Genomic DNA, 23,729 nt, shown 5'->3' with positions numbered 1-23,729 from the left:
GTCAACTGCTTCTACCAATCATCCTTACCAGTCCGAGAGGGAGTCCCTTTAAGAGAGTTCCACTGAGTTATCAGATTTGTACTGTACTCAAGGGGTTCACTGCTTGGGATGTTCTACTCAAGAGAGGTGGTTGTTGAAAGGTAGTTTTATTTATTTAGAAAGTTAAAAAAAGACAGGATTCACATCCAAAGCTCTGCCTTCCTGAAGGGAGGCTTTGCCATTGCTTATATGCTAGTACACTATTTGGTCAATTACACATTGATGTCTTTGCAGTTGGCTACACTCATCCTGTTGAGTTCCTGTCAAGCTCATCCTGTGCTGCATCTGCAAAATACTCTGCTACATTTTAACATTTAGCAAGATAGTATTTAGTAAGAACTGCCTAGACCTTGAGACCCTTGTCCTAACATTTGTACTGTCAAATTAACTCAAAAAGAATCTGCAGACTTTGGCTAGAAATAAATGACAAAAGATTTATTCAAGGGACTAGGGTTTGCAAACCAGAAACACAACTAGGCAATACAAAGAATGTTTCAAGGAAGAAAGAAAAGCTAAGAGTTGTTATAGTAAAGAGTACATTCTTTCCTTTCAATCCTAAATACAGGGAAGATCTTATGTCTTAGTATTCTCTCTGCTGGAGGTTCATGCATCCTTGGAGCCCCTGGGTGGAAGAGGTTGACTAATCCAGTTTGTCTGTTTCTCCTTCCATGATTGCAGCAGCCTGTGGAGACTAAAGTAATGCATTTCAGCAGCTCCAAGAGCAGAGTAGTCCTGGCTCCAGTGTCCTGAGATCCTGATGCCTGTCAGATGATGAACAGAGCCTAGCTCGGCCAGGATCCCCCGCAAAGAACAGTGCCAGGCATGCTAACAGAATGGGCAGCACAGGAAGACTTGTGGCAGGCATCATAACGCTCAGGTGTTTCTCTGATCAGAAAATGTCTTCCCTCAAGCTGGAAAGAAAGCACTCTCTGACTGTGGGGTCCATGTGCCAGCCAAGCAAGGATTGGATATCTACACAGATGAACCTGAGCAAGAGGACAGAAACAGCTGCACAGGGAGAGATGGGATGGCATTTGAGGATGTGTATGAAGTAGACAACAGTAAACCCTTAAGTCAGACCTTCACTTCCTGCTGGATTTTAGCACAGTTTCCCCTATGCTGGTAGATTCAGTTCTCCATTCCCAGTCTGAAGATGCAGCAGATTTTGGTACAGATGTGATAAATGCAACCGGAAATGCTGAAGAAACTCATCAGTGCCTTAGAGAAGCTGAAATAAGATACAGGCCCAAAGTGTAGTTCATGAGGAAACAACCAGAAGGCATGGGAATGATTCTGGTGGACAGGCTGATTTGAGGCCAGAGAAGAATATAAGCTCTGAGCTGAGACTCTCTACCTGGCTGTCAACTTCCTGGACAGGTTTCTTTTGTGCATGTTTGTTCTGAGAGGGAAATTGCAGCTTGTAGGAACAGCAGCTATTCTGGCTTCAAAAGATGAAGAAATATCTACCTGAAGTAGATAAGTTTGTGTAACTGATGATACACAAAATGAGAACTATTTTGTGGAACGCTTTACTGCTCCTGAAAGTCCTAGCTTTTTTAAAAAAATATATATTTTTATTGATTTCAGAAAGGGAGAAGGAGAGAGATAGAAACATCAATGATGAGAAAGAATCATTGATTGGCTGCTTTCTGCACACCTCACACTGGGCACAGAGCCCACAACTGGGCATATGCCCTGACAGGGAATTGAACCCGACCTCCTGGTTCAAAGGTCAGTGCTCAACCACTGAGCCATGCCAGCTTGGTGCAAACACTATTTTTAAAGTTGATTTTAGAGAGAGAGGAAGGGAGAGGGAGAGAGAAACATCAATCGGCTGCCTCCAGTCGGCACCCCGATTGGGATCAAACCCATAACCAGGGAAGCCATTCCCATTCCTGTCTGGGAATAGAACTTTAGGCCTTTACGTTTATGGGACAACATTCCAACCAACGGACCCATGCTGGCCTGGGCTAAAGTTCTAGCTTTTGATCTAACAGTGCCAACTATCAATCAGTTTCTCCTTAAGGAGACAACGAGTGTGTGTCAAAACTGAGAACCTGGCCAAGTACGGAGCAGAACTGAGTCTACTTGAAGCTGAACCATTCTTTTTTTTTTTTTTTCCTTAATATATTTTTATTGATTTCAGAGAGGAAGGGAGAGTGAGAGAGAGATAGAAACATCAATGATGAGAGAGAATCATTGATCAACTGCCTCCTGCATGCTCCCTAGTGGGGCTTGAGCCCGAAACCCAGGCATGTGCCCTTGTCCAGAATGGAACCTTCAGTCTGTAGGCCAATGCTCTATTCACTGAGCCAAACCGGCTAGGGCCCATTCTTGAAATATATTCCTACTTGATAACTGCAGCAGCTTATTGCCTGGCAAACTGTACAATGAACAGGTGCTTCTGGCCAAACACTCTTGCAGCATTTACAGGCTGTTCGTTAAGTGAAATTGTGCCTTGCCTGAGTGAGTTACATAAAGCATGCCTTGATATACCCCATTGACCTCAGCAAGCAATTAGGAAGAAGTATACAGCTTCAAAGTACATGCATGTACCTCTCATGGAACCACCTGCAGTTCTTCCTCTACAATAAATTGCAGAACTAAAGCACTTTCAGAACTTAACCTCCAGATCAACAGAATTGGTTCTAATTTTTTTAGGTTTCTGCAGGTTGGATCAACTAGTGTTACTACAATATAGATGACATTTTAAAAAATGTAAATGTATTTAGCTTCTCTTACATTTTGTAGCTTGTAAAATATTCTAACATTTAAAAAATGATAACTTGCCTTATAACAAAACAAAAAAGTACATTCTCCCTCCTCCCAGCTCTCACCCAATCAATTCAGGGTTTTTATTGCAATTGGTCAATTACACATTGATGTCTTTGCAGTTGGCTACACTCATCCTGTTGAGTTCCTGTCAAGCTCATCCTGTGCTGCATCTTTAAAAATATAAAAAATAAGTCTGAGGAATCATCTGGCATCTTGCTGTTTCTGCAGCTGGACAACTTAGTTCTTATTCATCAGCCTGCTGAACTGTTCCCTATACCATCCAAAATTTTTCTGATATTGTTTTTGATTGTTGTAGCTTGCTGAATCAAAGCAGCTGAATTTGATACCAGTTCAATGTTTCCTTCAATAATTAACTCATCCTTCAAGGCTTGAGGTACTGAACAAGCAACGCCCAACCTTATCCAAACCCCATGGATGTATTTTTCACCCAAGAAATTTCAGATTTCAACAAGAAAACCATTCTCCTGAATAACAACACTGTTGGGGAAATGAGCATACATAGACCTCATCTTGTAATGGAAGCCCAGTGTAACACCCTTGATCATGTTCTGTGCCTGACTACAGATAGTGCAAACAGTACACAGTTCCGTTCTATTTCCCCACCATTTGTCAATTTGGAGTCTCTTTTTCTTTCCATGAGACTGAGTTCTACATTGATGTGATTGAAGTTCCTCCACAGGGTGCCCTTGAGGCCCTTCACAGTAACTGTGTGTCCCTTCAGAGTGATATCAACATTTTTTAGAATGTTGTTAGTCTGCTGAGAATGGTCTTCATCCTTGTATCGTAATAGATGAGACAAAGATAAAGAGTACATTCTGGAGAAGAACCAGCTCTGTATAATTAGCCTCTGGATTGGTCTGAGATGGTAATCCTCTAGATGACAGGTGGCCTAGATACACGATCATTCTTTCCTTAGTTCTTCGGGTTATCTGGAGATTTGGTGTCTACCCAGGCATCGACATTGGACTGGAAAATCAAAATTTTAAGTTCCCAGGCAAGAATAGAATCATTTTCTTATACCTCAACCTACTTGATTTCAGTAATTTGTCAGTTTGCTAAAGTGACTCCATTTTATTTCTTCATTCTATTCTCAGTATACTTTTGTAAACCAATGGGGTTTTTTGGGGATTTTTTTTAAAAACATGTCCCATAGTGAGATTGCTGAGACAAAGGATATGTGCACTTTGCGTGTTAGCAGTTACAGCCAGGTTTCTTTCCAAATGGCTGTAAAAACTCACATTTCTACCTATAGGCTATGAGAATATCATTTCCCAACTCTCTCACTAATGCTTAGTGCTACCATTCTTTAATTTTTGTTAGTATGACAAATGAAAAATGGTAAGAGAATATTTTTTAAATATATATTTTTTATTGATTTTAGAGAGGAAGGGAGAGGGAAAGAAACATCAATGATGAGAGAGAATCATTGATCAGCTGCCACCTGCATGCTCCCTGCTGGGGGTGAGGAGGCCGCAACCCCGGCATGTGCTCTGACTGTGAATTGAACTGTGGTCTCCTGATTCATAAGTCAGTGCTCAACCACTGAGCCACACCAGCTAGGTGAGAATATTTTTATACCCTTGGGAGACTTTTGCAAGCAGGATGGAATATCCAAAATACACAAATAAAAAGATTGAATAAAAGATTCCTGGCCCTGGCCAGTGTGGGTCGGTTGGAGCATCATCCTGTACACCAAAAAGGTTGCGGGTGATTCAGGTCAGGGCACATACCTAAGTTGTGGGTTTTGATCTCCAGTCGTGGCACATATGGGAGGCAACTGATCTCTCTCTCTCTCTCTCTCTCTCTCTCTCTCTCTCTCTCTCTTTTTCTCCCTCTCTCTCTAAAAAAAAACCACACAACAATTAATAAATAGAAATAAAAGATTACTCTATGTAAAAGAAACAATAGGAGAAAACATTTGCAACACATGTGACAAATGGTTAACACTAATTGGTAAGAAAATGACAAACAGCCCAATGAAAACTAGGAAAAATGTATAAGTGAGTAATTCACCAAGAAGGAAATGCAAATTGTCAACAAGTAAATGAAAATATGCTCAACCTCACTGATAGGGAAATGAATTAGTTCATTTGTATGGTGAGTTTAGGAAAAACAAGGTGCATGGAAGATAAAAGCTCTCTTAAGTAATAGGATGCTGGTCTCTAACTCCTCCATTAATTTGGCTTCATGATTCTGATGATGTTTTCCAGAAACTCGAATGGTGCCATTCATGGGGGTGTAAAGGGTTCAAGCACTAGGATTCAAATTTTTCTCCCACCCAAGTATGGATGGAGTTCTTAGGATTGAACCAAATCTACCTATGGTCAAGGGCTATGGCTGGCAATCAGGAGCTTCCGTAAGGATTTATTCTCACCATTTCTGTTGGTGCTTAGACCAACCACTTGGCTATTATCTCCACACTAGAGGCCCAGTCCACGAATTCGTGCACAGGTGGGGTCCCCCTGGGTGGCCTGCAGGGATTGGGCTGAAACCCACAGTTAAACACCACCTGCAGCTCCTACCTGCCGCTCCCGCTCATCCCAGCCCCACTGTGTCTGCCGTTGGCTCGTGCCCAATCAGTTCCGATTGGGAGAGGCCCAGTGAGAGCATCTGCCCCCTGGTGGTCAGTGCATGTCATAGTGAGCGGTTGAGCATCCTTAGCATATCATTAGCATATTACGCTTTGATTGGCTGTTCGGTTATTCTGCCCTTCGGTCTATTTGCATATTACCCTTTTATTATATAGGGTGGCTCTATTATCCTGAATCATCCGTATAGGCATCTTCATTTTATTATGCTTCATTTTATTGAGCATCACAGGCGTTGCAGTTTCTACAAATTGAAGGCAAGACCCTCCACCACCAAAAAGATTATGACTCACTTGCTTTATCCTGGAACCAAACCCGTAATAACTCCAAGTTACGACTGTATCTTTGTTGGGACAGGTTGAGGTTGTTTTTACTATCAGGTACACTTACCACCTGCAAGCCTCAGCTTTCATCTGAAAGCTGATGCTATGCCCCACAGATGATGTATCACTTGGAGACTTACCTCTTTAGACACCAGCCCAACACTTCAGGAATAATAAGACTGGCCTTAGTTTAGACTTGCCCTGAACTCAGGGCCGAATCTACCCCTGGGTGGTTGCCTGCTAGTATACCTACTGGCTTCTGCTTCCATCTCCAGGTTTGTTTGCTTGGTCCCTGGGGCTCCCTGACGTACCTTTTCACCTCTGACTCTTTCTTCCTGTCCCCCCCCCCCTTTTTTTTTTTGGCTGAGTGCATTTAGACTAACCTCCCATTGATATCTGATTTGGCCTTGGAATCCTTCCATTGTAAACTGCCTCCACAGGCAGCCAAAGGAAGATCCTGTCCCATGCCCCTGATATACTGAGGATGTTGTGCTAGAAGCAGGAAGGAACTTCAGTACCCTTTGTCTTGCCCAGTTCTGCCCTGTAGGAGGACACAGTTGCCCCATGAGAGAGAATGCAGAATTGGTGGGGCTCTTGGGAGCATGTGACTGTCCTCCATTGTGTTGCTTTCACAATTCACAGAGACCTTACATGCGTGCCAAGGTTTTTGCCATCCTTTGACAACTTTTCATTCCTTCATGCTACACCGTTCTCCAGGAAGCCTGGTTGTGGGTGTTCTTACAATCCCATTTACCTGAAAAAGGCAGTCCACAAGGGAGAAATGTAAGGGGATTTTGGTGTCACTGCACTCTGTGATAAAGACCTGGAAGAGGAAGACAATATAAACCAGGCATGGTCAGGATTCACTGAGGTTGAGATCTCACCTGCTGGGGAGCAGAACTCTCGTCTTTGCCCCCAAACTTGATCTGGAGTAATGTTACCCTTTATATGCAACCCCAAAGGGTTTGTGGCATCTATCACAAAGAGGGTAGTCTGGCAGAGTGATTGCCCTGTATGTCCCGCTGGAACAAACCTGTCCTCTGTATAGGCTCCTACATGGGTTTCTTCCAGGCTTCTAGCTTGGTTGGAGGCTTCAACCCAGTTCTTGTGGTTTAGGTTATGTGCAAGTCAGAGCTGGAGGATCTGTTTCTGGGGTCCTCTGACAACTACAACAGCTAGCATTCAGAGTAATGAGCAACCTTTCTCAAGTAGGTGATTCAGAGGAACGATTGTGGTTTCAGCCCTGGCTACACATTAGGACCAACTGCAGCACGTGAAATTAACTGATACCTGGACCCCACCCTAGACTTAAGTCGGAATCTCTGGGTTTGGGACAGGGCTTAGGTATGTTTTAAAAGCAACCCAAGTCTACAAGATTTATTGGGGTGATCACATCATAAGTTATATAAATGTCTAATCACTATGTTGTACAGTTGAAATTAATATAATATATGTCAACTCTAATTGAAAATTTGAAAAATTTTTTAGAGGAACCAGATGATCTAATAAACAGCCAGGATTGCAATCTATGAGGCTATCCAGTTATTGGTTGAATCAATGGTAATAATCTTACACCTTCAAGAGGCCTGCAAGACCCATACTATATATATGATGAAGAGTGCCATGGACACATTTGCTATAAGCAGTGGATTCTCAGAGTTTAATGTGCATATGAATCACCTGCGGATCTCCTTAAAATATGCATTTTAGCAAGATTCTACATTTCTAACAAGTTCCCAGGTGGTGCTAATCCTGCTGGACTATGGACCACACTGAGTAGCAAGGATCTAGACCAATAGTCTGTAAATTGGAATAAAGTACTGCAACTACATAAAGCTCTCCAAGGTCTGTTCAGACATTAATAGTTTTTAAAAATATATATTTTATTGATTATTTACAGAGAGGAAGGGAGAGGGATAGAGAGTTAGAAACATCGATGAGAGAGAAACATCGATCAGCTGCCTCCTGCACACTCCCCACTGGGTATGTGCCCACAACCAAGGTACATGCCCTTGACTGGAATCGAACCTGGGACCCTTGAGTCTGCAGGCCGACGCTCTATCCACCGAGCCAAACCGGTTAGGGCAATAGTTTTAATTGAATCAATTTCCAGGTCCTCAACTTCCATATGAATTATTTTCTAAAACTGAACTGCCTGAGATGAAAGAATAAGTTCTTATCTCTCAACTAGAGGCCCAGTGCACGAAATTCGTGCACAGGTAGGGTCCCTAGGCCTGGCCAGAGATCAGGACTGATCTGTGGGGCGACTGGCACCCACCTTGGTCAGCCTGGTGCCACCTGCTTGCCAGCCCACCCCCCCACCACCGCTGCCGGTCGTCTCCCTCTGGGCGGTGATGCAGGGCAATCGGGGTTGGGGGTTGGGGGAGGGGGCTTGCTGGCACCTGCCTTGACTGGCCTGGGGCCTGAGGGCTAAGGGGAGTTCCTGCATTGAGCACCTGCCCCTTAGTGGTCAGTGCGCATCATAGCGATCGGTCGTTCTGCCAGTCATTCTGCTGTTCGGTCGATTTGCATATTATGCTTTTATTATATAGGATTATATAGGATTCCCCTTTCACAAGTGGCCTTTCTCTTAAGCAGTTAAAGGAAGGAAGACCTTTTACCTAGCTGACTTTCTGGGGTGCTAAACAAAGGAACACATATTGGTATAGGTATTGAGAAAATGATTCTGATAACCAAAAAATCTTTTTTGCAAGTTGAATCCTTTGTTTCTACATAATTGGATGTATTTATGACATTGTTGGCTGATAGATCATTAAACATAATTTTGGATGATAGATCACTGTGGTTTTTTGTTTGTTGCTTTTTGGTATTTAATTCAGAAGTAATTAAAAACATTTAGTAAAATTGCTCTAACAAAATTCTTTTCATAACAGCTTATTTATATGAACAAGATTACTCAATAACATCTATAAAAATGAAAAATAGGATTAGAATCAGTAATGAACCCTGTCTCTTTCTAAAAATAAGTAATGTTCTTCCATGGATTTTAAATTTATTGGGGAAAGAAAAACCATCCATTTCATACATGCACTTATATATTTTTCTTTTTTTGATTGATAATTATAAAAAATCATATTTCTTTTTTGTTGTTGTTAATCCTCACCTGAGGATATTTTTCCATTGATTTTTAGAGAGAGTGGAAGGGAGAGGGAGAGACAAAGAGAGAAACATCGATGTGAGAGAGACACATCCATTGGTTGCTTCCTGCACATGCCTTGACCTCGACTGGGGCCAGGGATCAAGCCTGCAAATGAGATACTTGCCCTTGACTGGAATCAAACCAGGGGCCCTTCAGTCCACAGGCCAACACTCTATCCACTAAGCCAAACTGGCTAGGGCAATATTTCATATTTTGATTGTATACTGATTTTATATTATTAAGTCAAGCCAAAGGAAATATTTCTCACTCTTTAATTTATAATAAACATTTTCTAATGTATTTTAATTTATATGCATATTTTGGTACAGAGTAAGTGATAGGATGATTAATAAAAGATTTTTAAGATAAATCATAATATAGATTACATTAGTATAAAATTCTGTTGGAGAAGCAGATCAGAGTTCACAGAGAAAAAGAAACAATACAAAATTTCTCACTGTTAAAGGAGAATTTGTTCAAGTATTTTTATGTGTTTTTAAAATGAATGATGGTGGGTATTAACTATATGGTATTTAGATTCCATTGGGTCTATTTAAGAGTGCTAGTTTATCAAATTACTAGAGGCCCGGTGCATGAAATTCATGCACAGGGGTGGGGGTGTCCCTCAGCTCAGCCTGTACCCTCTCCAATCTGGGACCCCTCAATGGATGTTCGACTGCCCATTTGCAGGGATCGGGCCATGGGGGTGTGGCCAGCCTGGGTGAGGGGCTGATGGCTGTTTGCAGGCTGGCCACACCCCTGGCGACCCAAGCTCCCAGCCCCTCCTTTTTAAAAATTTTTTCAGCGCCTCCTTGAGCGGAGGCCAGGGCTGGCTGGAATCAGGTATCTGGGATTTATTTATCTTCTATAATTGAAACTTTGTAGCCTTGGGGGGAGGCCAGGGCAGGCGGGAAGCTTGGCTTCCTCCATCGCTGAGGGCAACCCAAGCCTCCTGCTCGCTCCAGCTCCGTGGCCGCCACCATCTTTGTTGGGTTAATTTGCATACTCACTCCTGATTGGCTGGTGGGTGTAGTGGAGTGATGGTCAATTTGCATGTTTCTCTTTTATTAGATAGGATATTTATTTAAATGTCTTTTTCTTTGTTGTTGATTTCAGAGAGGGGAAGGGAGAGGGAGAGAAACATCAATAATGAGAAAGAATCATTGATCGCTGCCTCCTGCACGCCCCCTACTGGGGATGGAGCCCGCAACCCAGGCATGTGCCCTGACCAGGAATCAAACCATGATCTCCTGGTTCCTGGATCCATGCTCAACCACTGAGCCACACCAGCCAGGCAGTTTATTATATTTTAAATGCTAATATTTACAATATGCTGAAAGTTACAAACTTCCAAGCTGCACTTATGATGAAAACCTTAAATATCTACTTAAATATCGTGACCGTACCATCACGATGCCCACCAGCCAATCAGGAGTGGATATGCAAATTAACAAAGATGGTGGGTTAATTTGCATACACAGGCGCTGAGCAGCTGGGGATGGGACGGGATGCTTGCATCATTGCCATGGTAACGACTCAGGCATTCCACACCACCCCAGCCACTCCAGGCCTCTGGGCAGCATGGGAAGGCAGAAAGGCTGCTCTGGCCAGAGCGAAGGCAGTGCTGGCAGCCAGGGGAACGAAGGCCCATTCTTGCACGAATCTTCATTCATGCATCGGGCCACTAGTATATGATATATTTGTATTCATAGAATAACTTCTGGGAGTCTAATTACAAACTTTACAGTGGGCTAAGATTTACACTTTCTCTGTATCTGTGTTATTTGAAATTTTAAAAATTTGCAAGAATCATTTCTGTAAGTTAAAAACCAAAAAAGATGAATAGCAGCAACAGAAGGGAGTTATCTCTAGAATGTGGAGTGTGATGGATGAAGAGTTTCAGTCTGGTCAGCGCTCCCAGGTAGATTAGGCATTTCTATGGCGCATATCCCCTGGGAAGCTCCCAAATCCAGCCCTGCTTCTGAGGCGCCAGCACCACTGCAGAGCCCTTTGTGAAGAGGACAGCCCCTCACGTTCCATTGTGCTGATTCTTCTGAAATCATTTGTCCCCATGGAGACCACTGAATTTTAATTTTTAAAAATATACGTAAACTGTTAGGGTCGCTGAAGGAGGAATGCACGAGGCCAAAGTGGTAAGGGATTATAAATTTATCAGGTCATCTGGATGCCAGATGGCCTGAGCCCCCAAATAGCGCCAGCACCCAGGGACAGAGAGTCAGAGATTTTAAAGGACTTGAAACGGACTTTTTCTGGGCAGAGAATTCTCTGGGCGGGCCTGGATCCTGGGAAGGTCTGTAGAGGAAGGATAATGGTCTTAGGAAGTGGAATGTGGTCTAAGCAAAAGGGAATGTTGGTTGTGAAGTGGCTTAAAGGTCAGTTCCCAGGGGAGGGAGTATTAATTCAATTATTTGATCAGACCTAACACAAACTTTACAAAATAAACTGCCAAAAATAGACCTCTCTCTCCCTCTCTCTCTCTCTCTCTCTCTCTCTCTCTCTCTCTCTCTCTCTCTCTCTTCTACACACACACACACCCTGGATACTGCCCACAGTCCAGTCTAAATTACAGAGTGCTGAGATATCCTATTCCAAAGACTCTATTCCAAAGATACTGCCATAGACATTCCTTTGGATTGAGAATTTCACTTGGAGGTTGGACTACATTCATGTGTCTGGACTCTTGCTGGGCCTTGAGAACCATCTCTCATAAATTATCCTATGGGGAGCCCTTGCAGGTATGGCTTGGTGTGTACAGACTTTGTCCTCTCCTTGGACTCCTGCCCATGCCAGGCCCACTGCTGCTACCAGTGCCAGTGCCAGACTCTGACCTTTCCCTTTGGCCTTCTGCCATGTGTCCATCCTGAAGTTTTCACAGACACACTTGAGAGCACATGAGTGGGAAGAGTGGGTGCTGAAGACTCACATTCCGTTTTGCTCTTATTTATTGTAAGCAACCAAAATCACCAAAGGCAATTTAAAAAATATATATATTTTATTGATTTTTTTACAGAGAGGAAGGGAGAGGGATAGAGAGTTAGAAACATGGATGAGAGAGAAACATCAATCAACTGCCTCCTGCACACACCCCACTAGGGATGTGCCCACAACCAAGGTACATGTCCTTCACCAGAATTGAACCCGGGACCCCTCAGTCCCCAGGCCAACGTTCTATCCACTGAGCCAAACCAGTCAGGGCACCAAAGGCAATTTTTAATTATAAGTAGATATTTGTTGGTTTTCCTCTTGGAAACTGAACAATAAATAAATGTATTCTTTCCTCTTTACAGTTATTTCTTTAAACTTATCATATATACTAGAGGCCCAGTGCATGATTACATCATGCACGTGTAGGGTCCCCTGCACGCTTTCGCTTTTGATCATGGGGGAGCTGGGTGCCTGTCCGCTGGTGCACCAGGCCTTTCAGAAGCCTCTGCCGCGCTGGAGGCTTCTGAAAGGCCTGGTGCCGGAGCGGACAGGCACCCAGCTCCCACGCTTTTGATGGTCCGCGGCGGGATGTGAGCTCGCTGCCCCAGAGGCCCCTTCTGTACTGCAGCACAGCCATGGCGCAGATGCTGAACTCGCGTCCCGCCGGCCCAATCGGCCCCCCCGGCCACCCCGAGTCCCGCCCCCCCGCGCCTCCTGGCCAATCGTGGGCATAGCGAAGGTACGGTCAATTTGCATATTTGTCTATTATTAGGTAGGAGGATACATACTAGTGGCCCAATGCATGAAATTCGTGCATGGGGGGGAGTGTGCCTCAGCCCGGCCTGCACCCTTTACAATCTGGGACCCCTCGGGGGATGTCCGACTGCCGGTTTAAGCCCGATACCTATGGGATTGGGCCTAAACTGGCAGTCAGACATCCCTCTCGTAATCTGGGACTGCTGTCTCCTAACTGCTCACCTACCTGCCTGCTTGATTGCCCCTAACCACTCTGCCTGCCAGCCTTCTCACCCCCAACTGCCCCCCTTGCCAGCTTGATTGTCCCCAACTGCCCCCCCCCCCCCGCTGGCCTGCTCACCCCCAACTGCCCCCCCCCCCCCCCGCCAGCCTGATCATCCCCAACTGCCCTCCCCTCCTGGCCTGATCGCCCCTAACCACCTCTGCCTTGGCCCTGCCACCATGGCTTTGTCTGGAAGGATGTCTGGAAGGTCTCCCAGAAGGTCTCCCGGTCTAATTAGCATATTACCCTTTTATTAGTATATATTTATTTTATTTTTTAAAAAATATGTTTTATTGATTTTTTACAGAGAGGAAGGGAGAGGGATAGAGAGTTAGAAAATTCGATGAGAGATAAATATTGATCAGCTGCCTCCTGCACACCTCCCACTGGGAATGTGCCCTCAACCAATGTACATGCCCTTGACCAGAATCGAACCTGGGACCCTTCAGTCCGCAGGCTGATACTCTATCCATTGAGCCAAACCGGCCAGGGCAATAAGTTTATTTTCTATATGTAATGTAATAAAGCACATCAAAGAAAGTTTGGAGGAATAGGATTGAAAGTCTGGAAATAAAGCTATACATCTATTGTCAATTGATTTTTGATAAAGGTGCCAGGAACACTCAATGGGGGCAAGAATAGTCTTTTCAACAAATCATGCTGGGAGAACTTGGTAGCAACATGCAAAAAATGAAGTTGTGCCCTTACCTCATACCATATACAAAAATTAACTTAAAATAGATCAAAGAGCCTGAGTGGTGTTTCAGCGGTTGATTGTCAACTTATGAACCAGGAGGTCAAGGTTTGATTGCCAGTCAGGGCACAGGCCTAGGTTGCTAACTCAATCCCAGTTGCGGGTATGCAGGAGGAAGCCGATCAATGATTCTCTTTCATCATTGATATTTCTATCTCTCTCTCTTCCTCTCCCTTCCTCTCTGAAAATCAATAAGCATATATTTTTAAAAAATGGATCAAAGATCTAAACATAAGAGCTAAAACTACACAACTTTTAGGGAAAAAACAGGAGCAAATCTTTGTGATCTTAGACTAGACAATGGTTTCTTACCACTTCACAACTACTAGCATGGCTATAATAAAAAAGATGGACAATAACAAGTGTTGACAAAGATGTGGAGAAAATAGGGTATTCATATATTGCTGCTGGGAATGTAAAATGTTGTAGCTGCTATGGAAAACAGTTTGGTAGTTTCTCAGAAAGTTAAAAAATAGAGTTGCCATGTGACCCAGCAATTTCACTCCTAGGTATATACCCAAGACAGTTAAATATATATTCATGCAAAATTTGTGCACAAATGTTCATAGCAGTTTTTTCAAAACAGCCCAAAGGTGGAAACAAACCAAATACCTATTGATGGATGAATGGATAAACAAATGTAGTATATCCATACAATGGAATTTTATTTGGCCATAAAAAGAAATTAAGTACTAAATCATACTATGACATAGACAAACCTTGAAAACTTCATGCTAAGTGAAAGAAATGAACTTGTCACAAAGGATCACATATTATATTATTCTATTTATATGAAATGTCCAAAATAGGCAAATCTACAGACATAGAAAGATCAGTGGCGGCCAGGGGCTGAGAGGAAAAGGGAATAGAGAGTGATCGCTAATAGGTATGGGGTTTCTTTTTGTTGTTTTTTTTGAGGGGATGATGGTTGCATAAGAAGTAAGGAGTGGCCAGCTGGTTGGGTCAAGCACCAGTGGACCGAAGCTCCAAGAGTAGGTCCTTCTTTGAACTTTCAGGGGCCACTCAGTTCTCTTTGATTAGTTGAGGCTCATACTTGGGCAAAGATGAAATTCATGGAGTTATATCAATATATTGTTTCATGGGAGACTAGACAAGGTTTCAAACACCCAGACTCATAAACTGATCACCAAACAGGCAGAGGATATGAGCAGTCTACAAGAAAAAGAAATAGATCATAGACATGGGAAAGGTCTTCACCTCACTCATAGTTAAGGACATGCATCACAAAACAATGAAATTCCACTTTTCGTGTTTCAGACTGGCAAACAAATGTAAGTTTGGTAATGCCCAGGGCTCACAAGGTTATGGGGAAATAGGCACTCTCGTCCACTGTTCCTGAGAGTGTAAACAGATTCAACTCTTGTGGAGGGCAATTTGGCAATGTCTGTCAACATTTTGAATGTTTGTTCTCATTGACTCAGCAATTCTATCACTAGGGATTTACCCACAGGATATACTGACAACATTATGCCAAAATCATGTACCAGGATGTTTACTGCAACATTGTAATAACAAAAAACTGGAGAGCACATGTATATCAATCAGCAGGTTAAATACATCTATGTAATGGGAAAGTATGCAGTCACTAAAACATGAGGTAGGACTATTCATGTGGACATGGAAAGATCTTCTAAATGAGTTTTATTTACTTTTTATTTTTTTGTTCTTTTTTTTTCTAAGTATGTTTTATTAAAAAAAAATCCCCCCAAAAAAATGTGCACCACAATATGATCTCATTTGTATTATATTAAAAAAATAGATATAAAGGTACACACTGACTATTTTTCCAGGAAGGACACATACATAGTGGTAGTGACTTTTGGGGAGTGGCACTGTTTGGAGGGAGGAAAAGATAAGTTTTGCTTTTTATTTGACACTTTTCTATAATATCTGATTTTTTTTAATGTCATGTGAATGCGGGGTTTTTCCTAAAATAAATATTTTAAAAGCAGACAGGAACCCTAGCTGGTTTGGCTCAGTGGATAGAGCGTCGGCCTGCGGACTGAGGGGTCCCGGGTTTGATTCCAGTCAAGGGCACATGCCCAGGTTTCGGGCTCGATCCCCAGGGGGGGACGTGCAAGAGGCAGCCAATCAATGATTCCCTGTCATCATTGATGTTTCTATCTCTCTCTCCCTCTTCCTTCCTCTCTGAAATCAATAAAAATGTATTTAAAGAAAGCAGACAAGGAACATGGAAGGATAAAGAAAAGAGAAAAGAGAGATCCCTTTGACCGGAGATTATGGTTTGTCCTGACACAGGATAATCTTGCTTTAGCTGCATTAATAAAAGCATTGTGACTGGATCCTTTGAGTTTTAAGAAGACCACCAGGGCAGCAGCCTGGAGGACGGAAGGGAGATGTGAGACTAGAATCAGGGCAACTGGTCATCATGATTTGCAACCGAGCGGGGCTCACATTTAGGATGTAGAGGTGAGTTGGAGAGACTGCCCCAGAGAGGAGAGTTATTGAAAAGGGAAACTGAGAGTCTTGATGCCTTGATTGGATGAGGAAGATGAGGAGGCCCAGGCATTCGCCTCAGGCAGCTGAGTGAATGGCGATGCTGCCCAAGGAAACACTCAGAAGGAAGTAGAGGGTCAAAGACCAGAAGAGGGCAGGGAAGAAAAAAATGAGTTTCATTTTCGAATATGTTGAGTTGAGGAAAATATTCAATTTGATCATATTGAATAGACATATAGGTATGGAGCTCAGAGAACACATCAGCCCAGGTTAAGTAGTCAAAACTGATCCTAAGGAAATGGTGTAGAGTTAGACCAACAAAACAGGCCTGGTGCGGAATGGGACTCCAGAGATCTCCTCACCCTGGGCTGTTGGATAGAGAAAGAAGGCCCTGGAGTGAGGCTGAGAGGAAAGCAGCGGGTGGGGTGGAGTCACAGAGTATAGTCTCTGCTCCTGGGGCTGATGTTTGAAGCTGCTCTCTCACTCTGCTTTGCCACAGCTTCCCAGAAAAACCCCAAACCTGGGTTTTCTGCTTATGCTCCTGAAAAGGCCACCCAACCAATGAGAATGGCCCCACTTCAAGTGTATGGTTTCTACCTCCTCAGGGCTCTTTCCGTACCACCCCACGATTTATTTTTATTTCTCTCTGGTTGACTCTGGCTCTCATTCCCCAGTTATTCTCAGTTATCACCGTGTTCACTTCTCACATCTCACTTCCCCTTTCTTTGGGAGCCACTGAGGCCCTCGGGGTGGGATGTGCGTGTCTTTAACCTCTCAGCCCTCTCTCTATAAATGCATCTAAAACAGTATCCACCTTCTTATCCACCTTCGTTCCCCAGTGTCCAGCCTCCTGTTTAGCTCTAGAGTCCCTCCAGGAGACCTTCTGACCCTGTTCCATCCCTGAGCCTCGGTTACTGGCTCCTCCTTCTGTCTATATCACTGTATCACACATTATATATTTCTCTATCATGGTGTTACCTCGATGAACTAAAGTTATGTCACTGTCTGTCTTGTCCAATTAACTTGATCCTATGAATGGTATTTACCCCCCTTAACTTCTTATTGATACATAACATCCAAGCAAAATAGAAGGCACATCTTATGCATGTATAGCTCACAGAATTTTCACAAACCGAACATAGACATGCAATCAGCACCCAGGTAAACAAACGGCCCTGGCCGGTTCTCTCAGTGATTAGAACCTTGGCCTGAGGACTGAAGGGCTCCAGGTTCCATTCCGGTAAAGGGCACGTACCGCTTGGTTGCAGGCTCGATCCCCAGCCCCAGTAGGGGTGTGTGCGGGAGACAACCAAACGATGTGTCTCTCTCACATCGATGTTTCTCTCTCTGTCTCTTCCCGTCTCTTCCACTCTCTCTAAAAATCAATGGAAAAAAATATCCTCAGGTTGAGGATTAACAAAACAAACCAAAGAAGAAACCAAGCATTACAGCACCCCAGACTTACTCTCTCTGTCTCCTTCCCCAGGGGAACCTCTATCTAGTCTTTCAGCAGCATAGATTAATTTCAGCTGGTTTTTTAAAACATTTTTTTAAAATAGTATGTACTCCTTTGTGTCTGGCTTTCATTCACCATCATGCTTGTAAGAATCATTCACATTGCTGCATGCAGTCATAGACAGTCCGTTTCCATTGCCGTATAATATTCCATTGTGTGAATACAGCACAATTTATTGATCCATCCAAGTATGGTGATAGTAGCCCCATTTGGGGCTATTGCAAATAGCAGGCACTATGTTTTACTTACCTTCGTATCTCCAGCATGTCACACATGGCTGGCATAATGGTTTGTGTATAAACAGGTGGAAGAACACAGAGTTCTCTTCCACTGTATTCTTGGAAGGTCAGATAACACCTGAAATGTTAGATTCAATCCTGGATACCATGTTAAAAATCGTTAAAAGGGACCATTGAGAACTTGAATTGTCTGTAGAAGGTAAGCATGGTGGTGTGTCTGGAAGCCATGCAGGTTTGAGTATGCTAGAAGACACTGAGATGTTTATTATGGGAACAAAAGCTGAGGAGATTGGACCTGGACAGGTTGCTTCTGAAGATGACTAGGCCAATGGCTAAATATTTGGGGGAGGCAGCTCTCTGCTCAAGAATAATCCTAACACCGGCTCATATTTAGAGATCACTTACCGACACCAGGCCCTGGCATGTGCTTAGGGCTTGGTACCCGTAGGCCAATAGGAAAATTACTTTTTAACGATGAGACTTGAGCAGGAGCTTCCGAGTTAAACTGTGATCACGTCATGGCTGCACACACTGGTGGTCGTGCCCCCTGGGAAGTCTCATTAAAGGGTCATGGAAAAGCCCTCCTCTGACTCGGCTCCCTACCTGCTCACCTCCTAGCAGAACTGCCTCCTTTCCTGGGCGTGACCTCCTGAAGTGCCTCTCTGGGTCCCACGACAGCAAGCAGGTCACCAGGTGTCAGGAGCTTCCTTCTTCTCGGGCCACCTGCCTGGCCAGGACCCTCTGCTCTCCCCGCCATCCCCACCCCCCCATGTCTGCGCAGCATGGCTCTCTTCTTCCAGTGACTCAAAACTGTCACCTGCGGGGGGGATGACTCAGGTTGGGAGGGTTGGGGTGACCTTATCCTCAAGTTTGTTTGTTCATTTGAGACGAAGAGTGTGAGGCAGCAGCAAAGAAATGTAATAGTGCCTGGAAAACACACACACACACACACACACCCCTCAGAAAGAAGAAAAGCCCAGACAAATAAATCTGGGTTGCTGAAGGCAACAGGCGTTTGTTGGAAGAAAACTCTGCCCTCCTCACAGGATAGATAGGCTGTGCTGCAGCCTCACCCGACAAGATGCTTTATCTCACCATTGGCGCCTCAGGCCAAGATCTGGCAGCGGCAGCATCGCCCAAAAGCCAGCCTCTGAGTCAGACGGGCAGGTGTGGTGAGGTCTGGTGGCTGTGTCCCCTTTCTGCCCGCACCCCCTTGCTTTCACTGCTCCATTCCCTGCCCCGGGGCCCTGCTCTCTCCTCACTCTTGTTTCTTCTGACTCCTTTTGTTTATTTTATATTCTGCAGGAGGCTAGAGGGAGTCCAAGATTTAGGAAGCTGGACAACATGAGGCAGATCCCAGAAGCTTGGCCCTCCCCGACTCCAGCAGCCATAGGTCACGTCTTCTATTTCTGCTCTTCTGCCAGACAAAGCCAAACACACGAACAGTGTTAACACAATAAATGCCAGCAGGCCTGACCTTTCTCTCCGGGCCCTGGAGCCACCCAGGCTCCCACGCTGCTGCCACTTGCTTATGCTTAAAGAGGATTAGCACGTCCCGGAGGCTGCAGGGCCCTGCACTCAGGCGGGCTGGAAATCACAATAGAGATTACCTTATTTGACTTAAAAAATTTCTGCTTGAAAGATAGAACCCTCCAGAGAAATACAGTGGCACTTGTACGTATACAGCTTTAAAATAGATTTTAAAATTAGTTTGCCAGCTGTTCTCGCCCCTTACTGCTGCTGGGTCCTTTTGGGAAACGAGGCCAAGAGGGACACAGGGACTGCCAAGGCCGCGGGATCCTGGATGCCAGCGGACTTTCCCAGGAGCCCCGGCACTTGTTGCCATGGGCCTTTGGAAACCCTGGGGACCTGGCACCGAGGTCTGGTGTCGCCCAGAGAAACTGACAGAGCTCAGACCACCTCCCCCACCGCCCAGACCTCACCTCAACCCTGCACTGCCTCTTCTAGGCCAAGGTCCGGAAAAAGGGAAGAAAAGACACGAAGGAGAACTGTTTGCCGCTGGAAGGGCCTTTCACACTCCTTGTGGCAAGATATTTCCTTCAGCTCCTGGACCACTTTCAAGAGATGCACACGTACATGCTCAGAATCCTCGTCCCCCTCCTCTATTCCTGCCTGACGGCTCTTCATCCCACAATGTCATTTGCTCAGGAAGCATGAGGGGCAGCAGAGTGTGGTGCTTAAGAACACCCGTGTGCCGGGGTTCGAATCCTGGCTCAGCACTTCCTAGCAGTGTGACCTTGGGCTAGTCACTTAGCCATCCATGCCTTAGTTTCCTCATCTGTAAAATGGGTTGCAGGTTGTGAGGACTCAGTGAATTAACATATGGTGTATAGAACATGTTCAGTGCTTCAAACATGGCCTGGCATTCAATAAGCATCTGCTCTTATCACTCTCTACAGCACAACTCCCAAGCCTGCTGCTGCCCTGTGCTCTCCCAGCCTCCCGTATCTCTGCGTAGCATCTGACCTCCTTTATCTTTATTGCTTAATTTTCTGCCTTCATGAGGGCAGGAATCACGTCTGTCCTGCTTCCCGCTGTCCGAGCCTTACGATCTAAACTCTGCTCAGCTTATGAGACACTCGAGAAATGTTTTGTGGGTTGATTTGTTTTGTTAATCTTTACTGGAGGATATTTTTTCCCATTAACTTGCCCTTGACAGGGAATCAAACCGGTGACACTTCCGTGTGTTGGCTGATGCTCTAACCACTTGGCAACACTGGCCAGGGCAAGAGACGATTTTGACTACAGTAATAAATGAAATATTAAAAAGAAGAAACGCTAGTGCTCGCTCCGGCAGCACATACACCGAAAACTGGGACAATACAGAGATTAGCGTGGCCCCTGCGCAAGGATGACACACACATTCATGATGTGTTCCATATCTAAAAAAAAGAAACCCTACAAGGCCAATGCGATCCAGAAGACAGAGAAACCTGAAGCTCTTGGGTCATTTTTCTTCCTCTATATTTCCTTCATATACGTGGCCTTTTCGTTTTGTTTGTCTAACTGTTAAACAAAGAGAGAGTTAATGAGTTTCCAGTTCTGGGATTGTGAGATAAGCCTTTGCAATTACATCTTTTGCAGGAGATTTCCGCCCTATCTAGTTTTTCAAAATCTAATTAAATATTAAATGCATACAAAAAATAGGTTATATGAGCAAAATATTTAAAAACGAGCACCCAACTACTTACAACCCAGCTTCAGGTGCAGGTTAAAAGCCACACTATGGAATCCCCCTGGTCATCTGTTCCCATCTCAGCCCCCTCCTAATTTTTGTTGATAGTCCTTTGCTGTTCTTCCTATTTTCACCCTTTAAAACACATATCCCTGAGCATATGCTGGCTTTGCATGCTTTTGAATTTTATGTAAAATAAATTATACAGCCCGACCGGCGTGGCTCAGTGGTTGAGCATTGACCTATGAACCAAGAAGTCATGGTTCGATTCCTAGTCAGGGCATATGCCCGGGGGTTGTGGGCTCGATCCCCAGTGGGGGATGTGCAGGAGGCAGCCAATCAATGATTTCCTCTCATCATTGATGTTTCTGTTTCTGTCTCTCTCTCCCTCTCTCTCCTTCTCTGAAATTACTTTTAAAAAATACTTTTTAAATAAATAATGAAATCACACAGTATGTGTTTGATTTGCTTTCCCCACCACTCCCGCTGTTTGTGGCACTTGTGTCTGCTGTGAGACGCAGCTGTATCATATGCTGCTATGTGAATGCTCTGCCGTGTTCTTCTCCATGCTCTCAGGGGCTGTGTGGTTGTTTGCCGCTTCTTGCTATTGCTGGCAGTGCAGCTATGAACATTCTTACATGTGACTACTGGGGCCCAGGGTCAAGATTTCCTCTGGGTTTTATTCCCAGATTCTAAAGTTTATACATTTTCAACTTATCTAGATAACACTAAATTGAGCCCTAGCCGGGTTGCTCAGTGGTTAGAGCGTTGGCCCACGGACTAAAGGGTTTAGGGTTTGATTCTGGTCAAGGACATGTACCTCAGTTGCAGGCTCAATCCCCGGCCTGGGTCGGGGCATGTGGGGGAGGCAACCAATCAATGTGTCTTTCTCAGATTGATGTTCTTCTCTCTCTCTCTCTGTCTCTACCCCTGGCTTCCACTCTCTCTAAAAATCAATAGAAAAAAATACATCCTCAGGTGAGGATTAACCACCAGAACAACAAATCCCCACAAAACACTAAATTGAATCCTCTGTCCCTGCTATGTTCATCTTCTGGTTCTCTCAGACCTGTCAGAATGGGCTCTGAGCTGGCACTGTGATGGCCCCACCCCTGGGCGACTTAGAAACTATCCCCGTGTGACGTGGGTGGGTTCCCTCCGGCTCATCCCTCAGGGCCCCACAGACAGGAGCAAACGCTGTTGACTCAAAGCCCAGTAGAAACGAGACAGAGATCTGGAAACAGCATTCTGACCAACTCATTTGTCTTCTCAAAATAATAAAAGTTTTAATATTTCTTCAACTAAGTGAAGTGCTATTAAACACATTAATTTCCTTGTGATATCAGCTTGCCTTTGAACTCATTGTTTTCAAATCCCAAAGTGTCTTGATTGTGGTAGGCTTTCTAGAAATATTGACTTTATTTCGCCGCCTCAGTCAGTAGGATAATTTACAAATCTGTCTGCCAAAGCCAAGAATGTAAATTCTTTTTCCTGTTTTCTCCACTCTCCTCAATGGTTTTATGTTGCCATTATAATAATAATAATTTACAAGGAAGCTGGAACAGTGAACACTGACGCATCCCTAAGACCTGCTGTGACTTTCTCCGTGAAACTCTTACATGTTTGGTCACTGTCAGCTCAGTAGGCTGTCCTGGCCCAGCTTCTCTGTCTAGAAGGGAGCTCGGAGATTGTAGGTCATCCATATCTTTTTGAGAAGGCACACTGATCCTTCAAGAAAATGATCCTCTGGAAACTGAAATTGGGGCAGTTTGTAAGCAGAATCCGTTGTTAAAAGCAGTCAGTTATGGCTTGGCCGGGTAGCTCAGTTGGTTAGAGCATCATCCCAGTGCGTCAAGGTTGCAGGTTTGATCCCTGGTCAGGGCACATACAGAAAGCAACTAATGAATAAATAAGTGGAACAACAAATCTCTCTCTCTCTCTCTCTCTCTCTCTCTCTCTCTCTTCCAGCCTCTCTAAAATCCCTTTGGCAGCACATATACTAAAATTGGAATGATACAGAGAAGACTAGCATGGCCCCTGTGTAAGGATGACACACAAATTCATGAAACGTTCCACATTAAAAAAAAAAAAAAATCAGTCAAAAAAGCATCAAGTTACAGAAATAAGCCAGAATTGTGCATAACCCTAGTTACACCTATCCCGGGCTGAGGCCACAGTCACTTCTGGGTGAATACGGTCTTTTTCTCTCATCACATGCAGCTGCAAACTCTTACCAATTCTTCTTTTATGTTCCTCCTGCCCATTCCATCATTGCGTTTGGGCCTTTTCCAGCTCATGCCTGAACCACAAGGGACTGAAAGCATCTCCCTGCCTGAGTTTCCCCTCATTCTAACCCACCATTGCTGGATGAATCTTTAAAAACTAAAAACCAGCCCTAACTGGTTTGACTCAGGGGATAGAGTGTCGGCCTGCGGACTGAAGGGTCACAGGTTCGATTCCGGTCAAGGGCATGTACCTTGGTTGCGGGCACATCCCCAGTAGGGGGTGTGCAGGAGGCAGCTGATCGATGTTTCTAACTCTCTATCCCTCTTCCTTCCTCTCTGTTAAAAAAATCATAAAAATATATTTAAAAAAAACAACAACAAACTAAAAACCAAGCAGCAGAAGAGCAAACCCCTTACACAATAACTGGTTTCCTCATGACATCCCTCTTTT

At 44.3% G+C, this 23,729-nt stretch overlaps 2 pseudogenes across 2 annotated transcripts; one reads left to right on the top strand and one right to left on the bottom strand.

Moving 5' to 3' along the window:
- Window positions 1-738: 738 nt before the first annotated feature.
- On the top strand, window positions 739-2,633 carry LOC307112223 (cyclin-A1-like; annotated as a pseudogene). Its single transcript has 3 exons — window positions 739-1,525; window positions 1,957-2,135; window positions 2,365-2,633. The product of its transcript is annotated as a cyclin-A1-like (transcript).
- A 432-nt stretch (window positions 2,634-3,065) lies between these two features.
- On the bottom strand, window positions 3,066-3,649 carry LOC307111669 (large ribosomal subunit protein uL6-like; annotated as a pseudogene). The gene has a single exon. The product of its transcript is annotated as a large ribosomal subunit protein uL6-like (transcript).
- Window positions 3,650-23,729: the final 20,080 nt, after the last annotated feature.

This window comes from Cnephaeus nilssonii (assembly GCF_951640355.1).
Source record: "Cnephaeus nilssonii genome assembly, chromosome: 15".
NCBI classification, from domain to species: Eukaryota; Metazoa; Chordata; class Mammalia; order Chiroptera; family Vespertilionidae; genus Cnephaeus; species Cnephaeus nilssonii.
Note: the sequence above shows the minus strand (reverse complement) of the source record. Positions and strands in the feature narration are given on the sequence as shown.